Genomic DNA, 13,823 nt, shown 5'->3' on the forward strand with positions numbered 1-13,823 from the left:
TACAAACTCCGTGCTGACAAGCACCCGTAGTCAGGATCGAACCCGGGGCTCTGGCGCTGTAAGGCGGCAACTCTACCGCTGCGCCACCATGACGCCATAATTCATGACCGTAGCCCTACTTCATATCCGTCAGTCACGTAACTGTCTTAAATTCTGTGGGTTAATTTTTAATATCATCAACGGCGAGCATTCACACCTCTGAGAAGGGAATTACAAAGATTTATCGTCCTCTGACTTTGGGAATATTGCTCCCAAATGGGCAACCCTGGGAACATGCCCTGCTCCTGGACCCTCTCCAGCCCGAGGGAACAGCCCGAGGCAGCCGACCTAATTCATCAGAAGTGCCGCCTTTATAGGCGAACCTTCCTGAATCACTCCCCAGTGGACACCCAGCCCAGCGTAGTAAATCTAAGCACCATTTCTCCCGTGGTTAGTGTACCCTTCGGTTTATTAGAGGAGACACAAAGTGCTGGAGTAACTCAGCGGGTCAGGATAGCATCTCTGGAGAACACGGATAGGTGAACTTTCGTGTCGGGTCCCTTCTTCAGATTGTTGCAATGGCGGGGGGGGGGAAGAAGATAGCTGGAAGAGAGGAAGGGCAGGACAAAGCCTTGCGGGTAATATGCCAACACAGGTGGGAGGGCTATTTGACAATAGACAATAGGTGCAGGAGTAGGTCATTCGGCCCTTCGAGCCAGCACCACCATTCAATGTGATCATGGCTGATCATTCTCAATCAGTACCCCGTTCTTGCCTTCTCCCCATACCCCCTGACTCCGCTATCCTTAAGAGCTCTATCTAGCCTCTCTCTTGAAAGCATTCAAAGAATTGGCCTCCACTGCCTTCTGAGGCAGAGAATTCCACAGATTTACAACTCTCTGAGTGAAAAAGCTTTTCCTCATCTCCGTTCTAAATGGCCTACCCCTTATTCTTAAGCTGTGGCCCCTGGTTCTGGACTCCCCCAACATTGGGAACATGTTTCCTGCCTCTAACGTGTTCAACCCTTTAATAACCTTATGTTTCAATAAGATCCCCTCTCATCCTTCTAAATTCCAGTGTATACAAGCCTAGTCGCTCCAGTCTTTCAACATATGAAAGTCCCGCCATTCCGGGAATTAACCTAGTGAACCTACGTTGCACGCCCCCAATAGCAATTTACCTTCTACATCTCTCGTTTCCCTCTACCCCTACTCTCTGTATGAGGAAGGGTCTCGACCCGAAAAGTCACCCATTCCTTCTCTCCAGAGATGCTGCCTGACCCGCTGAGTTACTCCAGCTTTTTGTGTCTATCTTCTGCAGTGCTGTAGAGTTGGTTAATCGGGGAGGTCGTGTGGCCAGAGGGTTGGTGACTGCATGCCGTGGCCTGCAGAGGGAGCCGCTGAGCCAGTCCCCACTCGGGGGGTGTTGGCGATGGCGGAAGCAAGAGGAAGGGCTGATACGCGAACGAAGGTGGCACCGCGGTAAAGTTGCTGCCGCACAGCGCTTGCAGCGCCGGATACCCGGCTTCGATCCCAGCTCTGGGCGCTGTCTGTACGGAGTTTGTACGTTCTCCCCGTGACCTGCGTGGGTTTTCTCCGAGATCTCCGGTTTCCTCCCACACTCCAAAGACGTACAGGTTTGTAGGATAATTGGCTTGGTGAATGTAAAATAAAATTTGCCCCTAGTGTGTGTAGGAAAGTGTTAATGTGCGGTGATGGCTGGTCGGCGGGGTCTCAGTGGGCTGAAGGGCCTGTTTCCTCACTGTATCTCTAAACTAAACCAAACTAAAACTAAGTGAGCCGAGGTCTTGCCTTCCGCGGCCTCAAGGTGGGCTGCGGGAGGCGTCCCTCGCGACCCACAAAAGCTGAAGGTGGCCGGGTGGGTGAGGAGAGGAGAGGAGAGGAGAGGGACGACAGTTCGCTGGACGATCCGGACGGAGGCGATGGCTGGGGGCCCTGCAGCAGCCTGGGGCTCGCCTGGTACGGGCGTCAACACTTGGCCACTCTTGCATGCGGCCCCAGTGGAACACTTCTATGGTCTTTGTGACATTGGGGATTGTGTTTAGGTATGGCAATAATTTACTGAACTGCTCGCAAACAACTGTAGATCTGTAAACGTAATAATAAATAACCATTGATGGAGTAGAGGGCACACGTACTGTACCTGGAGTTGCTATTTGGACCACTTCTTTCTCACATATGACTAGGGTTGCCAACTGTCCCATATTAGCCGGGACATCCCGTATTTTGCGCGAAATTGGTTTGTCCCGTATGGGACCGCCCTTGTCCCGTCTTAGGCCCGGGGGCGCTGTAGGCCCGGACGCTGTAGGAAGCTGTAGGACTGGACAGTGTAGGACCGGACAGTGGAGGCCTGGGGGTCGCTGTAGGCCTGGACAGTGTAGGTCCGGAGGCCCGGGCGCCGCCTAACGGAGGTTGCTTAGCAACCTGCCTCCCGGCCCGGGCAGCCGCCATTGGTGGAGCGGGAGCGCATGGCCGCTGGCTGGGTGAGGTCACATGGGGCGAGGGGCGGTGACGTCACCTTGTCCCTTATTTGGGAGTGAGATAGTTGGCGCTCCTACATATGACGTCAGAGGAAAGGTGGCACAGTGGGCGGCACGGTGGTGCAGTAGTAGAGTTGCTGCCTCACAGCGCCAGAGACCTGGGTTCGATCCCGACTACGGGTGCTGTCTGTACGGAGTTTGTACGTTCTCCCCGTGACCGCGTGGGCTTTCTCTGAGATCTCCGGTTTCCTCCCACACTCCAAAGACGTACAGGTTTGTAGGTTAATTGGCTTGGTATAAATGTAAAAGTGTCCCTAGTGTGCCTAGGATAGTGTTAGTGTGCGGGGATCGCTGGTAGGTGTGGCCTCGGTGTGCCGAAGGGCCTGTTTCCACACTATCTATACGCTCTAAACATATTTGTGATCTTTTCTTGGACATTCAGGACATAATTTGAAAGTTTATCATTAACACCAAAATGAAAAGGTCAATGAATGAGAGAGGCAATATCAGATTTCAGGAGGCAATTACATGGTGATAATCGAGCCCATTGGGCTATTCTTAGCTTTGAAAAGATGAACGGGAAATTGCTTTAGAACAGGTTCATTTAAAAGTGTGAAGGACAAATGGTTTTCTCCAGAAAAGGGGTTAGTTCTTTTAAAGTGCAGAACTAAAAGACACTTTGACAGGTACATGGATAGGAAAGGTTTAAAGGGATATGGGCCAAACTTGGGCAAATGGGACTAACGTTTTGGTGTCCGTTAGGGAGTGGATGGGAAGGTGAGATAATACACAATTAGTGTGAACGAGTGTGTCAGCGTGGGACTCAGTGGGCTGAAGGGCCTGTTTCCATGCTGCATCGCTAAAATAAAAGAGTTGTAAATTTTGGGAGAAACCTTTTCGAGCTCCAGTTGAAACGTTGATACTTTAGTTTAATTTAGGGATACCCACCGAGTAGGGTTGCCAACTGTCCCGTATTAGCCGGGACATCCCGTACATTAGGCTAAATAGGTTTGTCCCGTACGGGACCGCCCTTGTCCCGTATTAGGCCCGGGGGGCGCTGTAGGCCCAGACACTGTAGGCCCGGGGACTGCTGTAGGCCCGGGGACAGTGTAGGCCTGGACAGTGTAGGCCCAGAGGCTGCCTAACGAAGGTTGCATAGCAACCCTCCTCCCGGCCAGGGCGGTCACCATTGATGGAGCGGGAGCACGTGGCCGCTGACTGGGTGAGGTCACGTGGGGCGCTGGACGGTGACGTCACCTATTGTCCCTTATTTGGGAGTGAGAAAGTTGGCAACCCTACCACCGAGTGCATGCCGATCATCGATCACCCATTCACACTCACAGGGTGATTTTGATTTTCAGGACCCACACTATTTTGCTTTTGTCGTGACCTCCCCCTGTGCTGCAAGGTTCTACACGATAGGACAATACATAATCCACATAGCATTCACGAACACTTACAAACCTTTCTGTAAGATTTATCAAGTGTTTGAATCCTTACAGACATAGAGCATTGAAACAGGCCCTTCGGCCCAACTAGTCCATACGTTGCAAGTGTCCATCTAAGTTGACATCATTTGCCAGTCTACAAGGCGTTGGAGTGAATCCTTGTACAGAGTATGCATTACAGTCTATCAATAGAAAACATGGAACTCAAACCTCGATTGTTTAAGACAGAATGCCATAAATAAATTTAAAGGGGAGTGAGGAAAATACAAATGGGAGAAAATGTTTAAAATCATAAGATGAGGTCAAGCTTGTCAAAGCAAAAACACTTACGTGGACATATTATGCATCAAAATTGTATTTAATACTAAATTTCTAATGACAGAAGGCAATGCAGGCAACATGTCAGACTGAAAGTGGCCAAACCACAAACTGACATCCCAAACTGACAAGTGGGCGCACACACTATAAATGGGAATGCTCTGGGAATAGGCACTAATCTCATATGTAAATAGGAAATATGAATCGAGACATCCAGACCAGCAGATATCAGACTTGACCAGCTGGCTTTGTCAATCCAGCATGGGTGGTGCTATTTGGGATTAAATTGCCCTCAGTAGTTTGAGTGCTCAATTGAACAAATATGCTGGTTTCCCATTCATTATAGACGTACAGGTTTTGTAGGTTAATTGCCATGATAAAATGGTAAATTGTCCCTGGTGTGTGTACGAAAGTGTTAATGTGCGGGATCGCTGGTCGGCACGGACTCGGTGGGCCGAAGGGCCTGTATCCGCATTGTATCTCTAAACTAAATGATTTATAAGAAAATAACTGCAGATGCTGGTACAAATCGAAGGTATTTATTCACAAAATGCTGGAGTAACTCAGCAGGTCAGGCAGCATCTCGGGAGAGAAGGAATTGGGTGACGTTTCGGGTCGAGACCCGTCTTCAGAAGGATCTGAAGAAGGGTCTCGACCCGAAACGTCACACATTCCTTCTCTCCCGAGATGCTGCCTGACCTGCTGAGTTACTCCAGCATTTTGAAACTAAATGATTTGATCACTCTTCAAAGCAAGTGGGTAGAGCTTATTTATGGGTGCTTCAAGTTTTCATCACCAGCAGACTTTCTTGAGCAGAGCCTGCAAAGCGACATTTGAGAGAGTTGTTTAGGGCGGCACGGTGGCACAGCGGTAGAGCTGCTGCCTCAGAGTGCCAGAGACCCGGGTTCGATCCTGTCTATGGGTGCTGTCTGATGGAGATTGTACATTCTCCCCGTGACCGGCATGGGTTTTCTCCGGGCGCTCCGGTTTCCCCCCACATTCCAAATACGTGCAGGTTTTTTAGGTTGACACAAAATGCTGCTGCAACTCAGCGGGTCAGGCAGCAGAATCTCTGGAGATGCTGAGACTGTCTGAAGAAGGGTTCCGACCCGAAGTGTCACCTGTTCCTTTTCTCCAGAGATGGTGTCTGACCCGTTGAGTTACACCAGCATTTTGCACCTGTCTTCGGTATTAACCAGCATCTGCAGTTCCTTCCTACCCAGATGCTCAGAGATAGATAGATTTAAAAAAATATATTTTTAGAGATACAGCGTGGAAACAGGCCCTTCGGCCCACCGGGTCCGCACCGACCAGCCATCCCCGCACATTAACACTATCCTACACACACTAGGGACAATTTTTACATTTGCCCAGCCAATTAACCTACATACCTGCAAGTCTTTGGAGTGTGGGAGGAAACCGAAGATCTCGGAGAAAACCCAGGCAGGTCACGGGGGGAACGTACAAACTCCGTACAGACGGGGCCCGTAGTCGGGATCGAACCTGAGTCTCCGGCGCTGCATTCGCTGTAAGGCAGCAACTCTACCGCTGCACCACCGTGCCGCCCTAACCAGCGAATAATTCTTGATTAGCACAGGTGTCAGAGTTTATGGGGAGAAGGCAGGAGAATGGGGCTAGGCGAGAGAGATAGATCAGCCATGATTGAATGGCGGAGTAGGCTTGATGGGTCGAATGACCTAATTCCACTCCTATTCCTTATGACCTTTTGAGATTTGTAGGTTATTGGCTTCTGCAAATTGCTGCTAGTGTGTACAATGGAACCAGTGTATGGGTTGGTTTGCCAACTGTCCCGTATTAGCCAGGACATCTCGTATTTTGGGCTAAATTGGCTTGTCCCGTACGGGACCACCCTTGTCCTGTATTAGGCCTGGGGGGGCACTGTAGGCCTGGACGCTATAGGCCCGGACAGTGTAGTAGGATAAAAACTGCAGATGCTGGTTAAAATCTGTGTCTACCTTCCGGACAATGTAGGTCGAGACAGTGTCGGCGTGGAGACCCAGGCGCCGCATAATGGAGGTTGCGTAGCAACCCCCCTCCCGGCCCGGGCGGCCGCCATTGGTGGAGCGGGAACACGTGGCCGCTGCCTGGGCGAGGTCACGTGTGGTGCGGGGCGGTGACGTCACATTGTCCCGTATTTGAGAGTGGAAAGTTGGCAACCCCTATGTAAGGGGGAGAGATGGTCAGCGTGGTATCTGTGGGCTGAAGGGCCTGTTTCCATGCTCGATCTCTAAACATCATGGGTACCTGGTGCCCATAGATTGCATTCGTCCAAGTACAGGAAGCGGAGAGATAACTGGGAGGGAAATGGCAAAGGCCAAGATGTGAAATTCACAGTGCTACTTATTCCTCTGATATAAAAGGATAAACCCACAAGAGCACCATCACTGCCTCTTGAAAACACTCACTGTAACAACTCTTCAAATATCCACAACTATCAAAATAAGGACCAGGCGACACTGGCCTAGTTTCTGTTGCCATGCCAACTTTTTTTCACCCCCCCCTGTTTTACATCACATTTAGATCTGACTATTGTGCAATAGAGAATGTATTCCATTGTACTGCTCCAGAGGCCTGCAATTATAGACGAGAAGGCTTGTCAGGGTAACGTTGGAAAGAAGAAACAAGCAGAAAGTAGTGGAAACACTCGGGTCCAGCTGCATCTGTGGAAAGGAGAAACAAAATTCTCCACCATCTCCACTGTGCAAAGGATAAACAAAGACTCCGCTATCATTTACGAAACAAATATGAAATAAAGGCATTTTATACCATATAGCCATATAACATTTACAGCACGGAAACAGGCCCGTTCGGCCCTACCAGTCCACGCCGACCATTTTCTCTGACCTAGTCTCATCTACCTGCTCTCAGACCATAACCCTCCAATCCCCTCCCATCCATATACCTATCCAATTTACTCTTAAATAATAAAATCGAGCCTGCCTCCACCACTTCCACCGGAAGCTCATTCCACACAGCCACCACCCTCTGAGTAAAGAAGTTACCCCTCATGTTACCCCTAAACTTTTGTCCCTTAATTCTGAAGTTATGTCCCCTTGTTGGAATCTTCCCCACTCTCAAAGGGAAAAGCCTACCCACGTCAACTCTGTCCGTCCCTCTTAAAATTTTAAAAACCTCTATCAAGTCCCCCCTCAACCTTCTACGCTCCAAAGAATAAAGACCCAAGTCTTTACAGTAATCTTTACACTCTCAGAATATCCCAAAGTGCTGTGGCGCAGCGGTAGAGTTGCTGCCTTACAGCGCCAGAGATCCAAGTTCAATCCTGACTACCGGGTGTTGTCTGTATGGAGTTTGTACGTTCTCCCCGTGACCTGCGTGGGTTGTTTCTCGGGATCTCCGGTTTCCTCCCACACTCCAAAGACGTGCGGGTTTGTAGGTCAATTGGTTTGGTTTGATTGTAAATTGACCCGAGTGTGTGTAGGATAGTGTCAGTGTACGGGGATCGCCGGTCGGCGCGGACTCGGTGGGCCGAAGGGCCTCCGTGAATCTAAACTGCTGCAGAACGGTGGCGCAGCGGTAGAGTTGCTGCCTTACAGCGAATGCAGCGCCGGAGACTCAGGTTCGATCCTGACTACGGGCGCCGTCTGTACGGAGTTTGTACGTTCTCCCCTTGGCCTGCGTGGGTTTTTCTCCGAGATCTTCGGTTTCCACCCACACTCCAAAGACGTACAGGTATGTAGGTTAATTGACTGGGTAAATGTAAAAAAAAATTGTTCCTAGTGTGTGTAGGATACTGTTAATGTGCAGGGATCGCTGGGCGGCGCGGACTCGGTGGGCCGAAGGGCCTGTTTCCGCGCTGTATCTCTAAAAAAAATCTAAAGTAAACAAAGCTCCCCATTCGTACGAGGAATGCTGCAGTAGATGACAATATTATTATCATCTGTCATTTTGATGGGGAGTAAGAAATAAATATTGACTCGGGACACTGGGGAAAACTTTGCTGCTCTTCTGTTAAAGTGATAGATTGGACTTTAATGCCAGACTAGTCTCCAAAGCTAGACTTAAACCCTCATCTCTCTGTTTCCAAGTTGATGCTATTGCCGAGAGTCACTACTGATACAGGCCATATGGGCCCAGTATCAATGCCCTCACCACCCACTGCTGCCCCATACGAGTGTAATGCTCGATAGCCAAGCTGTTGAATGCATCCCTTCTAATAGACAGAATTATGTGTCCATCAAGATATACACCGATCAGCCAAAACATTATGACGTGATGAGCCAAAACATTATGACCACCTGCCTAATATGCTGTTGGTTCTCTGTGTGCAGCCCCATACGCAGCAGGGTGCGATGCACTGTGTATTGTGACACATTCCTCCCGTGACCACCATTAAAATTTTCCGTGAACTTGTGCCACAGTCGACTTTCTGTCGGTTCGGACCAGACGGGATCGCCTTCGTTGCCCTCGCGTCGATGAGCCTTGGGCGCTCAACACCCTGTCTGTCGCCGGTTTGTGGTTTGTCCCTCCTCGGACCACTGTCAGTAGGTACTCACCACTGCTGACCGGGAGCACCCCACAAGCCTTGCCGTTTCAGAGATGCTCTGACCCAGTCGTCTGGCCATAACAATTTGGCCCTTGTCAAAGTCGCTCAGGTCTTTACTCCTGCCCATTTCTCCTGCATCCAACACATCAACTTCAAGAACTGACTGTTCACTTGCTGCCTAATATATCCCACCCCTTGACAGGTACCAAGGTGACAAGATAATCAATGTTATTCACTTCACCTGTCAGTGGTCATAATGTTTTGGCTGATCAGTGTACATCTGCAAGTTTCAAAGTTTCTGGGCAGCAACTTTGTGTAGATATTGCCGAGCACGAGCATATTTACAACTCCACCAGGTCCACAGGGCACGATTGTACGGCACAAAATTATGGTTCCTCGTTCTTCACACTTCAGGAGCTATCCAACAGTCTGCCATGTTCATCCCTTTTCAAGTATTTATTTATATTGCTTTTGGAAGTTGTTTTTACAAGTCTTTCAGGGAATGCATTTCTCATCATAACTCAAAATAAGCAACAACAAAAAAAATTTGTATCTCCTCTTTGATTTTAGTTTAGTTTTCGCTTAATTTAGAGATACAGCGCGGAAACAGGCCCTTCGGCCCACCGAGTCCGGCCCGACCAGCGATCCCCGCACACTAACGCTACCCGACACACACCAGGGACGATTTTACCGTAATACCAAGCCAATTGATCTACAAACCTGTACGTCTTTGGAGTGTGGGAGGAAACCGAGGATCTCGGAGAAGACTCACGCAGGTCATGGGGGGGGGGGGAGGGGGAGGAGGGAAGGTACACACTGCGTACAGACAGCACCCGTGGTCAGGATCGAACCCGGATTTCTGCCGCTGTGAGGCGGCAGCTCTACCGCTGAGCCCCCCTGCTGCCACTATCTTTCTCCAATCCCTTGATCTTTCTCCAAATTATCTTAAATCTATGTTCACGCATCATTGTTCTTCTTGCATCGTTTTGAACGCGTCATTAATTATCCATTTAATCTTTGCTCAGTGAGAAACATTCCCAGTTTCACTTATTTTTCAACATACTGTATTTCAAGCAATTAATCATGTTTCTCTTTAACTAAATGAGCTCTCCAGTGTATTAGCATGGCAAGGATAATTGCTGCACAATATCTAGAAAGTTAATTGCACAATATATCAGAATCCAATCACCATTTAGTTAGTTTAGAGATGCAGTGCATCCACCCATCCTCCAATCAACCCCCCCCCCCCAACCTTTTCACCTGTATCTACCCATCAATTGTCATCTCTTTTCCAGCTTCATCCTACCTCTATTATCCAGGTTTCCCCCACCGACTCAAATCAGTCTGAGGAAGGGTCCCGAACCGAAACGTCACATCTATGTTCCCCAGAGATGCTGCCTGACCTGCTGAGTTACTCCAGCACTGTGCCTCTTTTTTGTTGTTGTAAAGCAGCATCTGCAGTTACTTGCTTCTTCGTGTACCTGAAGACTTTGTCCTCCTCGAAGATACGGACACAAAATGCTGGAGTAACTCAGCGGGACGGGCAGCATCTCTGGAGAGAAGGAATGGGTGACGTTTCGGGTCGAGACCCTTCTTCAGACTGATGTCAGGGGAGTGGGCGGTACAGAGATAAAACCCGAAACGTCACCTGTTCCTTCTCTCCAGAGATGCTGCCGGGCCCGCTGAGTTACTCCAGCATTTTGTGTCTACCTTAGTGATAAAATGTAGTCGGAGACAGTAAGTCTGATAGGAGAACTGGGAAGGGAGAGGAGATGGAGAGAGAGGGAAAACAAGGGCTACTTTAAGTTAGAGAAGTCAATGTTCATACCGCTGGGGTGCGAGCTTGCCAAGCAAAACATGAAGTGCTGTTCCTCCAATTTGCGCTGGGCCTCACTCTGACAGTGGAGGAGGCCCAGGACAGAAAGGTCAGTGTGGGAATGGGAGGGGGAGTTAAAGTGCTGAGCAACCGGGAGATCAGGTGGGTTTAGGCGGACTGAGCGGAGGTGTTCAGCGAAACGATCGCCGAGCCTGCGCTTGGTCTCGCCGATATACAGGAGTCCACACCTGGCACAGCGTGTTTCAGGCCCCCACCACTCCATGTGTAAAAACAGGCCTGCACATCTCCTTTAAACATTGCCCCCCCTCAGCCTAAAACTATGCCCTCTAGGCGTTGTCATTTCTACCCGAGAGAAACAAATTCTGACTGTCCACCCTACCTATGCCTCTCATAATTTCATAAATTTCTATCAGTCATACAGCACGGAACAGGCCCTTCGGCCCAACATGTCCATGCCACCCTAAATATTCACTCCCACCGGCAAACTGGGGCTGCTTTGTGAACCAAACATAAATGCACTGGAGTTACTCTTCAAATCTCCCATTACTCTGAAATCACCCACCTCCATTTACTCCTTCACTCAATCACTCCTCAACCACCCTTCAATCTTTCCCTCCCTCATTCACTCCCTCACACTCACTCCCTCCCTCCCTCACTCCCTCCCTCACACTCCCTCCCTCCCTCACACTCCCTCCCTCCCTCACACACCCTCCCTCCCTCACTCCCTCCCTCCCTCCCCCACACTCACTCCCTCACACAATCCCTCACACTCGCTCCCTCCCTCACACTCACTCCCTCACACTCACTCTCTCCCTCACACTCCCTCCCTCCCTCACACTCCCTCCCTCCCTCACACTCCCTCCCTCCCTCCCACTCCCTCCCCCACACTCACTCCCTCAATCTCTCCCTAACACAATCCCTCACACTCGCTCCCTCCCTCACACTCACTCCCTCACACTCCCACCCTCCCACTCCCTCCTCCACACTCACTCCCTCAATCTCTCCCTCACACAATCCCTCACACTCGCTCCCTCCCTCACACTCACTCCCTCCCTCCCTCAATCACTCCCTCACACTCACTCCCTCCCTCACACTCGCTCCCTCCCTCACACTCACTCCCTCACACTCACTCCCTCCCTCACACTCTCTCTCCCTCACACTCACTCCCTCCCTCCCTCACACTCACTCCCTCACACTCACTCCCTCCCTCACACTCACTCCCTCCCTCACACTCACTCCCTCCCTCACACTCACTCCCTCCCTCACACTCACTCCCTCCCTCACACTCCCTCCCCCACACTCACTCCCTCAATCTCTCCCTCACACACTCCCTCGCACTCCCTCCCTCACACTCACTCCCTCACACTCACTCCCTCACACTCACTACCTCCCTCGCTCACTCCCTCAATCACTGCCTCCCACACACTCATTCCCTCAATCTCTCACACTCCCTCCCTCACTCCCTCCCTCACACTCACTCCCTCCCTCACACTCACTCCCTCAATCACTGCCTCCCACACACTCATTCCCTCAATCTCTCACACTCCCTCCCTCACTCCCTCCCTCACACTCACTCCCTCCCTCACACTCACTCCCTCAATCACTCCCTCACACTCACTCCCTCCCTCACACTCGCTCCCTCCCCCACACTCCCTCCCTCACTCACTCCCTCCCTCACACTCGCTCCCTCCCTCACACTCCCTCCCTCCCACTCACTCCCTCCCTCACACTCACTCCCTCCCTCACACTCACTCCCTCACACTCACTCCCTCCCTCACACTCGCTCCCTCCCTCACACTCCCTCCCTCCCACTCCCTCCCTCCCACTCACTCCCTCCCTCACACTCACTCCCTCCCTCACACTCACTCCCTCCCTCGCTCACTCTCTCAATCACTGCCTCCCACACACTCATTCCTTCAATCTCTCACACTCCCTCCCTCACACTCCCTCCCCCACACTCCCTCCTCCACACTCACTCCCTCACACTCCCTCCCTCCCTCACACTCCCTCCCCCACACTCACTCCCTCCCCCACACTCCCTCCTCCACACTCCCTCCCTCCCTCACACTCCCTCCCTCACTCCCTCCTCCACACTCACTCCCTCACACTCGCTCCCTCCTTCACACTCCCTCCCCCACACTCACTCCCTCCCTCACACTCACTCCCTCCTCCACACTCCCTCCCTCACACTCACTCCCTCCCTCACACTCACTCCCTCCCTCACACTCACTCCCTCCCTCACACTCACTCCCTCCCTCACACTCACTCCCTCCCTCACACTCACTCCCTCCCTCACACTCACTCCCTCCCTCACACTCACTCCCTCCCTCACACTCACTCCATCCCTCATACTCCCTCCCTCCTAAAACAAGGTCTGAAGAAGGGTCTCGATCTGAAACGTCACCCATCCCTTCTCTCCAGAGATGCTGCCCGTCCCGCTGAGTTACTCCGGCATTTTGTGTCTTATCTTCGGTGTAAACCAACATCTGCAGTTCCTTCCTACACGGGACAAGCACGTCAGGCTCATGTAAGTGCCTACAAGACCACCTCCGAGTCTCACACACTCCAGTCTCCCATATTTGCCAATTATTAGAATCTCTCATTACTTTTTTCCGATTGCTTCCAAATCTGGAAACGTATTAATCAACAATACCTTCGATAGTGGTGGTTTAGGAAGGTGGTAGACACAAAATGTTGGAGTAACTCGGCAGAGGAGAACTCAACTCAGAGAAGGAATGGGTCACGTTTCGGGTCAAGACCCTTCTTCAGACAGTGAAGAAGGGTCTCGTCCCAAAACGTCACCTATTCCTCCTCTCCAGAGATGCTGCCGTGTCCCGCTGAGTTACCCCAGCATTTTGTGCTATCCTCGGTGTAAACCAGCGTCTGCAGTTCCTTCCTACACATTTAGGAAGGTGCTTCACCAATGAGGATGGACATCCACTCACGTCTATTATTGGATGAATGAAACACTGCATGCGATCTGCGCAATTGATCATTTCTCAACTCAGTCTTCAGAAGTCTCGAGACAGAAAAAGAACAAGTTCAGCAATCCGCTTAAAGGGCCTGTCCCAGTTACGCGATTTTTAAGGCGACTGTCAAAGTCGTAACAGATCGGCAAAATTTTCTTTTCCCCTGCGACAATGACCACGACAATGCCGAGTCAGGTCGACACAAGTTACTTTTTTTGTGAAACTAGCACCTGGCTAAGAGATTACA

General features: G+C 50.8%; 1 protein-coding gene across 1 annotated transcript in view; it reads right to left on the reverse strand.

The window, feature by feature from the left end:
- pdia5 (protein disulfide isomerase family A, member 5) overlaps positions 1–13,823 on the reverse strand; it is a 139,752-nt gene that overhangs the window by 42,682 nt on the left and 83,247 nt on the right. The window lies entirely within an intron of this gene.

The sequence above is a fragment of the Rhinoraja longicauda genome, chromosome 8 (assembly GCF_053455715.1).
Source record: "Rhinoraja longicauda isolate Sanriku21f chromosome 8, sRhiLon1.1, whole genome shotgun sequence".
In the NCBI taxonomy this organism is placed as follows: domain Eukaryota; kingdom Metazoa; phylum Chordata; class Chondrichthyes; order Rajiformes; family Arhynchobatidae; genus Rhinoraja; species Rhinoraja longicauda.